The sequence below is a fragment of the Ascidia mentula genome, chromosome 2 (genome assembly GCF_947561715.1).
Source record: "Ascidia mentula chromosome 2, kaAscMent1.1, whole genome shotgun sequence".
Lineage (NCBI taxonomy): Eukaryota > Metazoa > Chordata > Ascidiacea > Phlebobranchia > Ascidiidae > Ascidia > Ascidia mentula.
The window spans coordinates 19,790,360-19,803,300 of record NC_138567.1 but is presented as its reverse complement, the minus strand read 5'-3'; the positions used below and the strand labels follow the sequence as shown (position 1 = coordinate 19,803,300).

Genomic DNA, 12,941 nt, shown 5'->3' with positions numbered 1-12,941 from the left:
GCAAAACAAACTATTTGCATGATGGTGTTACCATGGTTTGCACATTTATTTGTGCCCGTATTCTGTGCAACCATAAGTCCTCATATAGATCCAAACTCCCTGCAGGTGGTTTTTGCACGAACGTCACGTCATAGCAACTTGGCAATATGGGTCTTTGCTGGAATGTCTCGCTATGCTTCTTCAGGTAGTGGTTACCCAGCGCCGTAGCATCGCTATCTAGCGAGCACTCGAAGTGGTACCAAGTAGACCTGTGAGCATTCCAGCGAGTGGAGAACTTGTTTTTCGTCTGCCCAACATACTGGGCTCCGCAGGTTTTGCACGAGGCCACATATATCCCATAGTCGCGACATGTTAGTCGCTGACGCAACATTATTCTGCCTTTGGGGGTACACAGGAAGGTAGTTGTGGGCACCATGGGCTCGTGGTTACCATGGTGCCCGCACAGCGCACAGTGGCCGCAAGGGGCCGATTGGCCAGTGTCCCGAGGCTCGGTGTGATGGGCAAGCTGCTTGTAGTGGCATAGTTTGTTAAACATCGTTGGTCCTCTCCGATAAACGATGGAAGCATTTGCCTGGAGGCTCAATTCCTTGGGCGAAAGACGCAGTATATGAGGGAATGCTGTTGCCCAGATAAGTTTGTGCAGGCTTGGAAGCGAGTCTACCGACTTGTTGTGGAAGAATCTAGACTTCCAAGCGCTGGCTGTTGCTAACACATCGCATGTCATCCTCACCGGGAAATTGGATTTCACAGCTTTATCTTTGAGCCACAATAGGGCCTTTTTGTAGTCGCTTTCATTCTCGTTTAAGCGCCGCATCCGTATGGCTTCGGAAAACACAATTGATTTAAACACATGGATTGGGTGGTGGGAACGCCCATTAAGAAAACAACGGTCAAGTGCTGTGGGCTTAGTGTGATTGGTGGTTTTGAAGCCCGCCAGTGACATGGGGTCGATAATGTGGCACACATCAAGAAATTCAACTCCAGTGCATGGCTTTGCCGTTGTGGCTTGGCGGAAAGTTAGTTCCAAGCCTGCGTTACGAAAGCATTCCACCAACTTCTGTTGTATGACATTGGTTGTTTTAACCCCAAGCGACACCCATATAATGTCATCAATGAACCTCTTAAATATGTACGCCTTGTTTATTGCTGTGGCAGCTTTGCAAACAATGAAGTGAACAGCAATGTTAGCCACCGATACTGAGTTATTGTCACCTGTGACAATGCCTTCTTTTTGGCAATAAAAAGAATCTGCATTCCTCAATATGGCGTTGTCAATGCAAAACATTGTCAATTCGATGATGGTGTTTCTTGCCTGCGCGGTGAATGTTGAGTGACCATTCAAAGCCGCCTTCAAAGCCTGGCGTATGATGGATCTGGGAAGGTTGGGATATAATGATTTTACATCTCCTGCCACAATGCATAGTTCCTGGCGCCGCATTTTCTTGGAGAGGTGTTGCGCATTTTCCATTTTCCACTTGTGGAGTTCTTCTAAATAATCTTTACTGTCCCGGCAATATTCATTTACGTTTGCCTTGCAGTAGAGTACACTGATCGGCTGCAAAATGCTTTCCAGGAAAATCGTAGTTCGGGACGTCGTGGTGTTTCCAGATGCTTGCACCAGTCTCACTGGCATCTCTCCAATACTGCAATGCAGCAGCTCTTCAGGTGCGAGCTTGTGGGTTTTGAACAACGGATACGCATATCCGGGTTCGTTGCACGCAAAGAATTTTGCTGTAGGACCAGAGATATGTCGATAGGTGCAGCCATGGAGTTTGATGCCAGCCGTGTTATATAGGATGGTATCGCTTACGACTCCAAACTTGTGCAGCTTAATGAGCTTATCATCACAGGTGTCTTTAATCTTTTGCATCTCCGAACCTACTGTGGAACGCGTCAAGGGTAATTGGTGATACGCGGAGAATTGTTTTAACATTGTGGTGTTGTAGTCTTGTAAGTTCAGAATGATGATTTTCCCATCCTTGTCCGCCCTGCATATTACTATTTGTTTCTCCCTGGTCAATTTCGTTAATCTGTGCAAACTCTCTCTGAGATTTGAAGTCAGATTATTCCGATTAACGAATAGGCGTCTGGCGGAAAATCAGACTACGTTCTCAATTCAGACGATAAAATTCTCTTAATGTATGGCCTGAATTTTGTGCCAACGCCGCAGTGGAATGAAACAACACAACATTCAGAATGGGTTAACGCCATTAGACATGTTCGCCGTGTAGAATGGCAGAGTCTCTATGGTGAAGAAGACGAGATCAAAGAGCCGATCCCTGAAAAGCTTAAAATACCGAAGCTTAACAGGCCTAACAAAAGTGAACTAAGCGCAGAAGTTCTAGCCTACACAGAAATGGTTTTTGCCAAAGTCAGGAATATGGAGACATCCGCCAGACGCCTATTCGTTAATCGGAATAATCTGACTTCAAATCTCAGAGAGAGTTTGCACAGATTAACGAAATTGACCAGGGAGAAACAAATAGTAATATGCAGGGCGGACAAGGATGGGAAAATCATCATTCTGAACTTACAAGACTACAACACCACAATGTTAAAACAATTCTCCGCGTATCACCAATTACCCTTGACGCGTTCCACAGTAGGTTCGGAGATGCAAAAGATTAAAGACACCTGTGATGATAAGCTCATTAAGCTGCACAAGTTTGGAGTCGTAAGCGATACCATCCTATATAACACGGCTGGCATCAAACTCCATGGCTGCACCTATCGACATATCTCTGGTCCTACAGCAAAATTCTTTGCGTGCAACGAACCCGGATATGCGTATCCGTTGTTCAAAACCCACAAGCTCGCACCTGAAGAGCTGCTGCATTGCAGTATTGGAGAGATGCCAGTGAGACTGGTGCAAGCATCTGGAAACACCACGACGTCCCGAACTACGATTTTCCTGGAAAGCATTTTGCAGCCGATCAGTGTACTCTACTGCAAGGCAAACGTAAATGAATATTGCCGGGACAGTAAAGATTATTTAGAAGAACTCCACAAGTGGAAAATGGAAAATGCGCAACACCTCTCCAAGAAAATGCGGCGCCAGGAACTATGCATTGTGGCAGGAGATGTAAAATCATTATATCCCAACCTTCCCAGATCCATCATACGCCAGGCTTTGAAGGCGGCTTTGAATGGTCACTCAACATTCACCGCGCAGGCAAGAAACACCATCATCGAATTGACAATGTTTTGCATTGACAACGCCATATTGAGGAATGCAGATTCTTTTTATTGCCAAAAAGAAGGCATTGTCACAGGTGACAATAACTCAGTATCGGTGGCTAACATTGCTGTTCACTTCATTGTTTGCAAAGCTGCCACAGCAATAAACAAGGCGTACATATTTAAGAGGTTCATTGATGACATTATATGGGTGTCGCTTGGGGTTAAAACAACCAATGTCATACAACAGAAGTTGGTGGAATGCTTTCGTAACGCAGGCTTGGAACTAACTTTCCGCCAAGCCACAACGGCAAAGCCATGCACTGGAGTTGAATTTCTTGATGTGTGCCACATTATCGACCCCATGTCACTGGCGGGCTTCAAAACCACCAATCACACTAAGCCCACAGCACTTGACCGTTGTTTTCTTAATGGGCGTTCCCACCACCCAATCCATGTGTTTAAATCAATTGTGTTTTCCGAAGCCATACGGATGCGGCGCTTAAACGAGAATGAAAGCGACTACAAAAAGGCCCTATTGTGGCTCAAAGATAAAGCTGTGAAATCCAATTTCCCGGTGAGGATGACATGCGATGTGTTAGCAACAGCCAGCGCTTGGAAGTCTAGATTCTTCCACAACAAGTCGGTAGACTCGCTTCCAAGCCTGCACAAACTTATCTGGGCAACAGCATTCCCTCATATACTGCGTCTTTCGCCCAAGGAATTGAGCCTCCAGGCAAATGCTTCCATCGTTTATCGGAGAGGACCAACGATGTTTAACAAACTATGCCACTACAAGCAGCTTGCCCATCACACCGAGCCTCGGGACACTGGCCAATCGGCCCCTTGCGGCCACTGTGCGCTGTGCGGGCACCATGGTAACCACGAGCCCATGGTGCCCACAACTACCTTCCTGTGTACCCCCAAAGGCAGAATAATGTTGCGTCAGCGACTAACATGTCGCGACTATGGGATATATGTGGCCTCGTGCAAAACCTGCGGAGCCCAGTATGTTGGGCAGACGAAAAACAAGTTCTCCACTCGCTGGAATGCTCACAGGTCTACTTGGTACCACTTCGAGTGCTCGCTAGATAGCGATGCTACGGCGCTGGGTAACCACTACCTGAAGAAGCATAGCGAGACATTCCAGCAAAGACCCATATTGCCAAGTTGCTATGACGTGACGTTCGTGCAAAAACCACCTGCAGGGAGTTTGGATCTATATGAGGACTTATGGTTGCACAGAATACGGGCACAAATAAATGTGCAAACCATGGTAACACCATCATGCAAATAGTTTGTTTTGCTATTCCCCGCCCGTAGGACTATGTTTTTGTTTGCGCTTGTTTTCGCTGTAACGGGTTGATGACTTTTCCTGTGTTGTTAACCTGTTTTTATCGTCTTATCATTCACCGAGTCTTATCGGTCACACCTGTTCGCCCACAGGCCTACCTGTCTGCAGTTCGTGACGTCCATTCCCCTTCCACTTTTGTTCTGTTTTTACATTCAGTTGCTTCTGTATGTTTGTGTGCTCACTCGGTGTCAGCGCCAGTGGTTTTTTGAAAGCAAAGTAGTACAGACAGGTCTGACCACATGCAGTTAATTCATACTTTTATTATTTTTTAGTTAATGCTTGAAACCTGAATATTTTTATAGTTTTTATTAATTTTTATTTATTTTTAGCTTGCGTAACCTTTTTGCGTTAGATTCTTGACTTTTTTCTTTCTGTTTTTCCTTTTTGGCAGTTTTGGTAAATGGAGAAACTGATGATGCCGTTTTAGGCGAAATATATTTTTCTCTAAATAAATCGATCTGAGCTGTTTGAAGATCGCTGTGTTTGGATTTTAATACATTATTATTATTGATACGGTGTGCGATCGACAGCCTGCCAGGGGCCTTTGGTTTTTTTTTTGGATCCAGATTTGATTTACTAATCACATACTTTGTGTAAATAGAAAAATGACTACAACACCTGGTATTCCTTGGCGATCACCCAAACAAATACTAACCAAGCCCGAGGTTGCTTAACTGCCGAGTTCGAACGAGAACGGTGCTTTCAACCTGGTATGGCCTTAGACGTTTTTTAGTCTGTTATGACGATCTTTATGCGCAATTCAATGCATACTTTGTTTAAATAGAAAAATGACTACAACGCTTGGTATTCCTAGGCGGTCATCCATCCAAGTACTAACCAAGCCCGAGGTTGCTTAACTGCCGAGATCGAACGAGATCGGGTGCTTTCAACCTGATATGGCCGTAGACGTTTGTTAGTCTGTTTTGACGACATTTATGGGCAATTCAAAGCATACTTTGTGCAAATAGTAAAATGACTACAACACTTGGTATTCCTAGGCGGTCACCCATCCAAGCCTGAGGTTGTTTAACTGCCGAAATCGAACGAGATCGGGTGCTTTCAACCTGGTATGGCCGTAGACGTTTGTTAGTCTGTTTAGACGACATTTACAGGCAACTCAAAGCATACTTTGTGCAAACAGTAAAATGATTACAACACTTGGTATTCCTAGGCGGTCACCCATCCAAGCCTGAGGTTGTTTAACTGCCGAAATCGAACGAGATCGGGTGCTTTCAACCTGGTATGGCCGTAGACGTTTGTTAGTCTGTTTTGACGACATTTACAGGCAATTCAAAGCATACTTTGTGCAAACAGTAAAATGACTACAACACTTGGTATTCCTAGGCAATCACCCAACCAAATACTTACCAAGCCCGAGGTTGTTTAACTGCCGAGATCGAACGAAATCGGTGCTTTTAACCTGGTATAGCCTTAGACGTTTGTTAGTCTGTTATGACGATCTATATTCGCAATTCAATGCATACTTTGTGCAAACAGTAAAATGACTACAACACTTGGTATTCCTAGGCGGTCACCCATCCAAGCCTGAGGTTGCTTAACTGCCGAGATCGAACGAGATCGGGTGCTTTCAAACTGGAATGGCCGTAGACGTTTGTTAGTCTGTTTTGACGACATTTATGAGCAATTCAAAGCATACTTTGTGCAAATAGAAAAATGACTACAACACTTGGTATTCCTAGGCAATCACCCATCCAAGTACTAACCAAGCCCGAGGTTGCTTAACTGCCGAGATCGAACGAGATCGGGTGCTTCCAACGTGGTACGGCCGTAGACGTTTGTAAGTCTGTTTTGACGATCTTTATGCGCAATTCAAAGCATACTTTGTGTAAATAAAAAAATGACTACAACACTTGGTATTCCTAGGCGGTCACCCATCCAAGTACTAAGCAAGCCCGAGTTTGCTTAACTGCCGAGATCGAACGAGATCGGGTGCTTTCAACCTGGTATGGCCGTAGACGTTTGTTAGTCTGTTTTGACGATCTTTATGCGTAATTCAAAGCATACTTTGTGTAAATAGAAAAATGACCACAACACCTGGTATTCCTTGGCGATCACCCAAACAAATACTAACCAAGCCCGAGGTTGCTTAACTGCCGAGTTCGAACGAGAACGGTGCTTTCAACCTGGTATGGCCTTAGACGTTTTTTAGTCTGTTATGACGATCTTTATGCGCAATTCAATGCATACTTTGTTTAAATAGAAAAATGACTACAACACTTGGTATTCCTAGGCGGTCATCCATCCAAGTGCTAACCAAGCCCGAGGTTGCTTAACTGCCGAGATCGAACGAGATCGGGTGCTTTCAACCTGATATGGCCGTAGACGTTTGTTAGTCTGTTTTGACGACATTTATGGGCAATTCAAAGCATACTTTGTGCAAATAGTAAAATGACTACAACACTTGGTATTCCTAGGCGGTCACCCATCCAAGCCTGATGTTGTTTAACTGCCGAAATCGAACGAGATCGGGTGCTTTCAACCTGGTATGGCCGTAGACGTTTGTTAGTCTGTTTAGACGACATTTACAGGCAACTCAAAGCATACTTTGTGCAAACAGTAAAATGACTACAACACTTGGTATTCCTAGGCAATCACCCATCCAAGTACTAACCAAGCCCGAGGTTGCTTAACTGCCGAGATCGAACGAGATCGGGTGCTTCCAACGTGGTACGCCCGTAGACGTTTGTAAGTCTGTTTTGACGATCTTTATGCGCAATTCAAAGCATACTTTGTGTAAAAAGAAAAATGACTACAACACTTGGTATTCCTAGGCGGTCACCCATCCAAGTACTAAGCAAGCCCGAGGTTGCTTAACTGCCGAGATCGAACGAGATCGGGTGCTTTCAACCTGGTATGGCCGTAGACGATTGTTAGTCTGTTTTGACGATCTTTATGCGTAATTCAAAGCATACTTTGTGTAAATAGAAAAATGACTACAACACCTGGTATTCCTAGGCGGTCATCCATCCAAGCCTGAGGTTGTTTAACTGCCGAAATCGAACGAGATCGGGTGCTTTCAACCTGGTATGGCCGTAGACGTTTGTTAGTCTGTTTAGACGACATTTACAGGCAATCAAAGCATACTTTGTGCAAATAGAAAAATGACTACAACACTTGGTATTCCTAGGCGGTCACCCATCCAAGTACTAACCAAGCCCGAGGTTGCTTGACTGCCGAGATCGAACGAGATCGGGTGCTTTCAACCTGGTATGGCCGTGGACGTTTCTTAGTCTGTTGTGACGATCTTTATGCGCAATTCAAAGCATACTTTGTATAAATAGAAAAATGACTACAACATTTGGTATTCCTAGGCGGTCACCCATCCAAGTACTAACCAAGCCCGAGGTTGCTTAACTGCCGAGATCGGGTGCTTTCAACCTGGTGTGGCCGTAGACGTTTGTCAGTCTGTTATGACGATCTATATGCGCAATTCATTGCATACTTTGTGCAAATAGAAAAATGACTACAACACCTGGTATTCCTAGGCGATCACCCAACCAAATACTAACCAAGCCCGAGGTTGCTTAACTGCCGAGATCGAACGAGATCGGTGCTTTCAACCTGGTATGGCCTCAGACGTTTGTTAGTCTGTTATGAGGATCTTTATGGGCAAATCAATGCATACTTTGTTTAAATAGAAAAATGACTACAACACCTGGTATTCCTAGGCGATCACCCAACCAAATACTAACCAAGCCCGAGGTTGCTTAACTGCCGAGTTCGAACGAGATCGGGTGCTTTCAACCTGGTATGGCCGTAGACGTTTGTTAGTCTGTTATGACGATCTTTATGCGCAATTCAAAGCATACTTTGGGTAAACAGAAAAATGACTACAACACTTGGTATTCCTAGGCGGTCACCCATCCAAGTACTAACCAAGCCCGAGGTTGCTTAACTGCCGAGATCGAACGAGATCGGGTGCTTTCAACCTGGTATGGCCGTAGACGTTTGTTAGTCTGTTTTGACGACATTTATGGGCAATTCAAAGCATACTTTGTGCAAATAGTAAAATGACTACAACACTTGGTATTCCTAGGCGGTCACCCATCCAAGTACTAACCAATCCCGAGGTTGCTTAACTGCCGAGATCGAACGAGATCGGGTGCTTTCAACCTGGTATGGCCGTAGACGTTTGTTAGTCTGTTTTGACGACATTTATGAGCAATTCAAAGCATACTTTGTGCAAATAGCAAAATGACTACAACACTTGGTATTCCTAGGCGGTCACCCATCCAAGTACTAACCAAGCCCGAGGTTGCTTAACTGCCGAGATCGAACGAGATCGGGTGCTTTCAACCTGGTATGGCCGTAGACGTTTGTTAGTCTGTTTTGACGACATTTATGCGCAATTCAAAGCATACTTTGTGTAAATAGAAAAATGACTACAACACTTGGTATTCCTAGGATGTCACCCATCCAAGTACTAACCAAGCCCGAGGTTGCTAAACATCCGAGATCGAACGAGATCGGGTGCTTTCAACCTGGTATGGCCGTAGACGATTGTTAGTCTGTTATGACGATCTTTATGCGCAATTCAAAGCATACTTTGTGTAAATAGAAAATTGTCTACAACACTTGGTATTCCTAGGCGGTCACCCATCCAAGTACTAACCAAGCCCGAGGTTGCTTAACTGCCGATATCGAACGAGATCGGGTGCTTTCAACCTGGTATGGCCGTAGACGTTTGTTAGTCTGTTTTGACGACATTTATGGGCAATTCAAAGCATACTTTGGGTAAATAGAAAAATGACTACAACACTTGGTAACCTAAGAGGACACCCATCCAAGTACTAACCAAGCCCGAGTTTGCTTAACTGCCGAGATCGAACGAGATCGGGTGCTTTCAACCTGGTATGGCCGTAGACGTTTGTTAGACTGTTTTGACGACATTCATGCGCAATTCAAAGCATAACTTTGGGTAAACAGAAAAATGACTACAACACTTGGTATTCCTAGGCGGTCACCCATCCAAGTACTAACCAAGCCCGAGGTTGCTTAACTTCCGAGATCGAACGAGATCGGGTGCTTTCAACCTGGTATGGCCGTAGACGTTTGTTAGTCGGTTATGACGATCTTCATGCGCAATTCAAAGCATACTTTGTATAAATAGAAAAATGACTACAACACTTGGTATTCCTAGGCGGTCACCCATCCAAGTACTAACCAAGCCCGAGGTTGCTTAACTGCCGAGATCGAACGAGATCGGGTGCTTTCAACCTGGTATGGCCGTAGACGTTTGTTAGTCTGTTTTGACGATATTTATGAGCAATTCAAAGCATACTTTGTGCAAATAGCAAAATGACTACAACACTTGGTATTCCTAGGCGGTCACCCATCCAAGTACTAACCAAGCCCGAGGTTGCTTAACTGCCGAGATCGAACGAGATCGGGTGCTTTCAACCTGGTATGACCGTAGACGTTTGTTAGTCTGTTTTGACGACATTCATGTGAAATTCAAAGCATACTTTGTGCAAATAGTAAAATGACTACAACACTTGGTATTCCTAGGCGGTCACCCATCCAAGTACTAACCAAGCCCGAGGTTGCTTAACTGCCGAGATCGAACGAGATCGGGTGCTTTCAACCTGGTATGGCCGTAGATGTTTGTTAGTCTGTTTTGACGACATTTATGAGCAATTCAAAGCATACTTTGTGCAAATAGAAAATAATGACTACAACACTTGGTATTCCTAGGCGGTCACCCATCCAAGTACTAACCAAGCCCGAGGTTGCTTAACTGCCGAGATCGAACGAGATCGGGTGCTTTCAACCTGGTATGGCCGTAGACGTTTGTTAGTCTGTTTTGACGACATTTATGGGCAATTCAAAGCATACTTTGTGCAAATAGTAAAATGACTACAACACTTGGTATTCCTAGGCGGTCACCCATCCAAGTACTAACCAAGCCCGAGGTTGCTTAACTGCCGAGATCGAACGAGATCGGGTGCTTTCAACCTGGTATGGCCGTAGACGTTTGTTAGTCTGTTTTGACGACATTTATGGGCAATTCAAAGCATACTTTGTGCAAATAGTAAAATGACTACAACACTTGGTATTCCTAGGCGGTCACCCATCCAAGCACTAACCAAACCCGAGGTTGCTTAACTGCCGAGATCGAACGAGATAGGGTGCTTTCAACCTGGTATGGCCGTAGACGTTTGTTAGTCTGTTTTTACGACATTTATGAGCAATTCAAAGCATACTTTGTGCAAATAGCAAAATGACTACAACACTTGGTATTCCTAGGCGGTCACCCATCCAAGTACTAACCAAGCCCGAGGTTGCTTAACTGCCGAGATCGAACGAGATCGGGTGCTTTCAACCTGGTATGGCCGTAGACGTTTGTTAGTCTGTTTTGACGACATTTATGAGCAATTCAAAGCATACTTTGTGCAAATAGCAAAATGACTACAACACTTGGTATTCCTAGGCGGTCACCCATCCAAGTACTAACCAAGCCCGAGGTTGCTTAACTGCCGAGATCGAACGAGATCGGGTGCTTTCAACCTGGTATGGCCTTAGACGTTTGTTAGTCTGTTTTGACGACATTTATGCGCAATTCAAAGCATACTTTGGGTAAACAGAAAAATGACTACAACACTTGGTATTCCTAGGAGGTCACCCATCCAAGTACTAACCAAGCCCGAGGTTGCTAAACATCCGAGATCGAACGAGATCGGGTGCTTTCAACCTGGTATGGCCGTAGACGATTGTTAGTCTGTTATGACGATCTTTATGCGCAATTCAAAGCATACTTTGTGTAAATAGAAAATTGTCTACAACACTTGGTATTCCTAGGCGGTCACCCATCCAAGTACTAACCAAGCCAGAGGTTGCTTAACTGCCGATATCGAACGAGATCGGGTGCTTTCAACCTGGTATGGCCGTAGACGTTTGTTAGTCTGTTTTGACGACATATATGGGCAATTCAAAGCATACTTTGGGTAAATAGAAAAATGACTACAACACTTGGTAACCTAAGAGGACACCCATCCAAGTACTAACCAAGCCCGAGTTTGCTTAACTGCCGAGATCAAACGAGATCGGGTGCTTTCAACCTGGTATGGCCGTAGACGTTTGTTAGACTGTTTTGACGACATTTATGCGCAATTCAAAGCATAACTTTGGGTAAACAGAAAAATGACTACAACACTTGGTATTCCTAGGCGGTCACCCATCCAAGTACTAACCAAGCCCGAGGTTGCTTAACTTCCGAGATCGAACGAGATCGGGTGCTTTCAACCTGGTATGGCCGTAGACGTTTGTTAGTCTGTTTTGACGACATTCATGGGCAATTCAAAGCATACTTTGTGCAAATAGTAAAATGACTACAACACTTGGTATTCCTAGGCGGTCACCCATCCAAGTACTAACCAAGCCCGAGGTTGCTTAACTGCCGAGATCGAACGAGATCGGGTGCTTTCAACCTGGTATGGCCGTAGACGTTTGTTAGTCTGTTTTGACGACATTTATGAGCAATTCAAAGCATACTTTGTGCAAATAGCAAAATGACTACAACACTTGGTATTCCTAGGCGGTCACCCATCCAAGTACTAACCAAGCCCGAGGTTGCTTAACTGCCGAGATCGAACGAGATCGGGTGCTTTCAACCTGGTATGGCCGTAGACGTTTGTTAGTCTGTTTTGACGACATTTATGGGCAATTCAAAGCATACTTTGTGCAAATAGCAAAATGACTACAACACTTGGTATTCCTAGGCGGTCACCCATCCAAGTACTAACCAAGCCCGAGGTTGCTTAACTGCCGAGATCGAACGAGATCGGGTGCTTTCAACCTGGTATGACCGTAGACGTTTGTTAGTCTGTTTTGACGACATTTATGTGAAATTCAAAGCATACTTTGTGCAAATAGTAAAATGACTACAACACTTGGTATTCCTAGGCGGTCACCCATCCAAGTACTAACCAAGCCCGAGGTTGCTTAACTGCCGAGATCGAACGAGATCGGGTGCTTTCAACCTGGTATGGCCGTAGACGTTTGTTAGTCTGTTTTGACGACATTTATGAGCAATTCAAAGCATACTTTGTGCAAATAGAAAATAATGACTACAACACTTGGTATTCCTAGGCGGTCACCCATCCAAGTACTAACCAAGCCCGAGGTTGCTTAACTGCCGAGATCGAACGAGATCGGGTGCTTTCAACCTGGTATGGCCGTAGACGTTTGTTAGTCTGTTTTGACGACATTTATGGGCAATTCAAAGCATACTTTGTGCAAATAGTAAAATGACTACAACACTTGGTATTCCTAGGCGGTCACCCATCCAAGCACTAACCAAGCCCGAGGTTGCTTAACTGCCGAGATCGAACGAGATAGGGTGCTTTCAACCTGGTATGGCCGTAGACGTTTGTTAGTCTGTTTTAACGAC

At 44.7% G+C, this 12,941-nt stretch overlaps 29 non-coding genes and 9 pseudogenes across 29 annotated transcripts; all 38 read right to left on the bottom strand.

The window, feature by feature from the left end:
• Positions 1-5,137: 5,137 nt before the first annotated feature.
• LOC145892713 (5S ribosomal RNA) lies at positions 5,138-5,255 on the bottom strand (annotated as a pseudogene).
• A 65-nt stretch (positions 5,256-5,320) lies between these two features.
• LOC145891793 (5S ribosomal RNA) lies at positions 5,321-5,439 on the bottom strand. Its single transcript, XR_014400566.1, has one exon. It is a non-coding gene; the product is annotated as a 5S ribosomal RNA (ribosomal RNA).
• Positions 5,440-5,850: 411 nt separating this feature from the next.
• Positions 5,851-5,968, bottom strand: LOC145892729 (5S ribosomal RNA; annotated as a pseudogene).
• A 238-nt stretch (positions 5,969-6,206) lies between these two features.
• On the bottom strand, positions 6,207-6,325 carry LOC145892377 (5S ribosomal RNA; annotated as a pseudogene).
• A 65-nt stretch (positions 6,326-6,390) lies between these two features.
• On the bottom strand, positions 6,391-6,509 carry LOC145891684 (5S ribosomal RNA). The gene has a single exon (XR_014400461.1). It is a non-coding gene; the product is annotated as a 5S ribosomal RNA (ribosomal RNA).
• Positions 6,510-6,574: 65 nt separating this feature from the next.
• On the bottom strand, positions 6,575-6,692 carry LOC145892719 (5S ribosomal RNA; annotated as a pseudogene).
• A 65-nt stretch (positions 6,693-6,757) lies between these two features.
• Positions 6,758-6,876, bottom strand: LOC145892165 (5S ribosomal RNA). The gene has a single exon (XR_014400920.1). It is a non-coding gene; the product is annotated as a 5S ribosomal RNA (ribosomal RNA).
• A 238-nt stretch (positions 6,877-7,114) lies between these two features.
• LOC145892607 (5S ribosomal RNA) lies at positions 7,115-7,233 on the bottom strand (annotated as a pseudogene).
• A 65-nt stretch (positions 7,234-7,298) lies between these two features.
• LOC145891205 (5S ribosomal RNA) lies at positions 7,299-7,417 on the bottom strand. Its single transcript, XR_014400012.1, has one exon. It is a non-coding gene; the product is annotated as a 5S ribosomal RNA (ribosomal RNA).
• A 237-nt stretch (positions 7,418-7,654) lies between these two features.
• On the bottom strand, positions 7,655-7,773 carry LOC145891503 (5S ribosomal RNA). The gene has a single exon (XR_014400291.1). It is a non-coding gene; the product is annotated as a 5S ribosomal RNA (ribosomal RNA).
• A 65-nt stretch (positions 7,774-7,838) lies between these two features.
• On the bottom strand, positions 7,839-7,947 carry LOC145892659 (5S ribosomal RNA; annotated as a pseudogene).
• Positions 7,948-8,012: 65 nt separating this feature from the next.
• On the bottom strand, positions 8,013-8,130 carry LOC145892668 (5S ribosomal RNA; annotated as a pseudogene).
• Positions 8,131-8,195: 65 nt separating this feature from the next.
• LOC145891782 (5S ribosomal RNA) lies at positions 8,196-8,314 on the bottom strand. Its single transcript, XR_014400555.1, has one exon. It is a non-coding gene; the product is annotated as a 5S ribosomal RNA (ribosomal RNA).
• Positions 8,315-8,379: 65 nt separating this feature from the next.
• Positions 8,380-8,498, bottom strand: LOC145890798 (5S ribosomal RNA). The gene has a single exon (XR_014399629.1). It is a non-coding gene; the product is annotated as a 5S ribosomal RNA (ribosomal RNA).
• A 65-nt stretch (positions 8,499-8,563) lies between these two features.
• On the bottom strand, positions 8,564-8,682 carry LOC145891522 (5S ribosomal RNA). Its single transcript, XR_014400308.1, has one exon. It is a non-coding gene; the product is annotated as a 5S ribosomal RNA (ribosomal RNA).
• Positions 8,683-8,747: 65 nt separating this feature from the next.
• On the bottom strand, positions 8,748-8,866 carry LOC145890797 (5S ribosomal RNA). Its single transcript, XR_014399628.1, has one exon. It is a non-coding gene; the product is annotated as a 5S ribosomal RNA (ribosomal RNA).
• Positions 8,867-8,931: 65 nt separating this feature from the next.
• Positions 8,932-9,050, bottom strand: LOC145892212 (5S ribosomal RNA). The gene has a single exon (XR_014400964.1). It is a non-coding gene; the product is annotated as a 5S ribosomal RNA (ribosomal RNA).
• A 65-nt stretch (positions 9,051-9,115) lies between these two features.
• LOC145890992 (5S ribosomal RNA) lies at positions 9,116-9,234 on the bottom strand. Its single transcript, XR_014399810.1, has one exon. It is a non-coding gene; the product is annotated as a 5S ribosomal RNA (ribosomal RNA).
• Positions 9,235-9,299: 65 nt separating this feature from the next.
• On the bottom strand, positions 9,300-9,417 carry LOC145892486 (5S ribosomal RNA; annotated as a pseudogene).
• Positions 9,418-9,483: 66 nt separating this feature from the next.
• Positions 9,484-9,602, bottom strand: LOC145890911 (5S ribosomal RNA). Its single transcript, XR_014399735.1, has one exon. It is a non-coding gene; the product is annotated as a 5S ribosomal RNA (ribosomal RNA).
• Positions 9,603-9,667: 65 nt separating this feature from the next.
• Positions 9,668-9,786, bottom strand: LOC145890796 (5S ribosomal RNA). The gene has a single exon (XR_014399627.1). It is a non-coding gene; the product is annotated as a 5S ribosomal RNA (ribosomal RNA).
• A 65-nt stretch (positions 9,787-9,851) lies between these two features.
• On the bottom strand, positions 9,852-9,970 carry LOC145890861 (5S ribosomal RNA). Its single transcript, XR_014399688.1, has one exon. It is a non-coding gene; the product is annotated as a 5S ribosomal RNA (ribosomal RNA).
• A 65-nt stretch (positions 9,971-10,035) lies between these two features.
• On the bottom strand, positions 10,036-10,154 carry LOC145891053 (5S ribosomal RNA). Its single transcript, XR_014399868.1, has one exon. It is a non-coding gene; the product is annotated as a 5S ribosomal RNA (ribosomal RNA).
• Positions 10,155-10,221: 67 nt separating this feature from the next.
• On the bottom strand, positions 10,222-10,340 carry LOC145890793 (5S ribosomal RNA). Its single transcript, XR_014399626.1, has one exon. It is a non-coding gene; the product is annotated as a 5S ribosomal RNA (ribosomal RNA).
• A 65-nt stretch (positions 10,341-10,405) lies between these two features.
• LOC145890792 (5S ribosomal RNA) lies at positions 10,406-10,524 on the bottom strand. Its single transcript, XR_014399625.1, has one exon. It is a non-coding gene; the product is annotated as a 5S ribosomal RNA (ribosomal RNA).
• A 65-nt stretch (positions 10,525-10,589) lies between these two features.
• On the bottom strand, positions 10,590-10,708 carry LOC145892331 (5S ribosomal RNA). Its single transcript, XR_014401069.1, has one exon. It is a non-coding gene; the product is annotated as a 5S ribosomal RNA (ribosomal RNA).
• A 65-nt stretch (positions 10,709-10,773) lies between these two features.
• On the bottom strand, positions 10,774-10,892 carry LOC145890790 (5S ribosomal RNA). The gene has a single exon (XR_014399623.1). It is a non-coding gene; the product is annotated as a 5S ribosomal RNA (ribosomal RNA).
• A 65-nt stretch (positions 10,893-10,957) lies between these two features.
• LOC145891436 (5S ribosomal RNA) lies at positions 10,958-11,076 on the bottom strand. The gene has a single exon (XR_014400227.1). It is a non-coding gene; the product is annotated as a 5S ribosomal RNA (ribosomal RNA).
• A 65-nt stretch (positions 11,077-11,141) lies between these two features.
• On the bottom strand, positions 11,142-11,260 carry LOC145891552 (5S ribosomal RNA). Its single transcript, XR_014400337.1, has one exon. It is a non-coding gene; the product is annotated as a 5S ribosomal RNA (ribosomal RNA).
• A 65-nt stretch (positions 11,261-11,325) lies between these two features.
• Positions 11,326-11,444, bottom strand: LOC145891750 (5S ribosomal RNA). Its single transcript, XR_014400525.1, has one exon. It is a non-coding gene; the product is annotated as a 5S ribosomal RNA (ribosomal RNA).
• Positions 11,445-11,509: 65 nt separating this feature from the next.
• Positions 11,510-11,627, bottom strand: LOC145892526 (5S ribosomal RNA; annotated as a pseudogene).
• A 66-nt stretch (positions 11,628-11,693) lies between these two features.
• Positions 11,694-11,812, bottom strand: LOC145890899 (5S ribosomal RNA). The gene has a single exon (XR_014399724.1). It is a non-coding gene; the product is annotated as a 5S ribosomal RNA (ribosomal RNA).
• A 65-nt stretch (positions 11,813-11,877) lies between these two features.
• LOC145890789 (5S ribosomal RNA) lies at positions 11,878-11,996 on the bottom strand. Its single transcript, XR_014399622.1, has one exon. It is a non-coding gene; the product is annotated as a 5S ribosomal RNA (ribosomal RNA).
• A 65-nt stretch (positions 11,997-12,061) lies between these two features.
• LOC145890788 (5S ribosomal RNA) lies at positions 12,062-12,180 on the bottom strand. The gene has a single exon (XR_014399621.1). It is a non-coding gene; the product is annotated as a 5S ribosomal RNA (ribosomal RNA).
• A 65-nt stretch (positions 12,181-12,245) lies between these two features.
• Positions 12,246-12,364, bottom strand: LOC145890860 (5S ribosomal RNA). Its single transcript, XR_014399687.1, has one exon. It is a non-coding gene; the product is annotated as a 5S ribosomal RNA (ribosomal RNA).
• Positions 12,365-12,429: 65 nt separating this feature from the next.
• Positions 12,430-12,548, bottom strand: LOC145890787 (5S ribosomal RNA). The gene has a single exon (XR_014399620.1). It is a non-coding gene; the product is annotated as a 5S ribosomal RNA (ribosomal RNA).
• Positions 12,549-12,615: 67 nt separating this feature from the next.
• Positions 12,616-12,734, bottom strand: LOC145890786 (5S ribosomal RNA). The gene has a single exon (XR_014399619.1). It is a non-coding gene; the product is annotated as a 5S ribosomal RNA (ribosomal RNA).
• Positions 12,735-12,799: 65 nt separating this feature from the next.
• LOC145892098 (5S ribosomal RNA) lies at positions 12,800-12,918 on the bottom strand. The gene has a single exon (XR_014400856.1). It is a non-coding gene; the product is annotated as a 5S ribosomal RNA (ribosomal RNA).
• Positions 12,919-12,941: the final 23 nt, after the last annotated feature.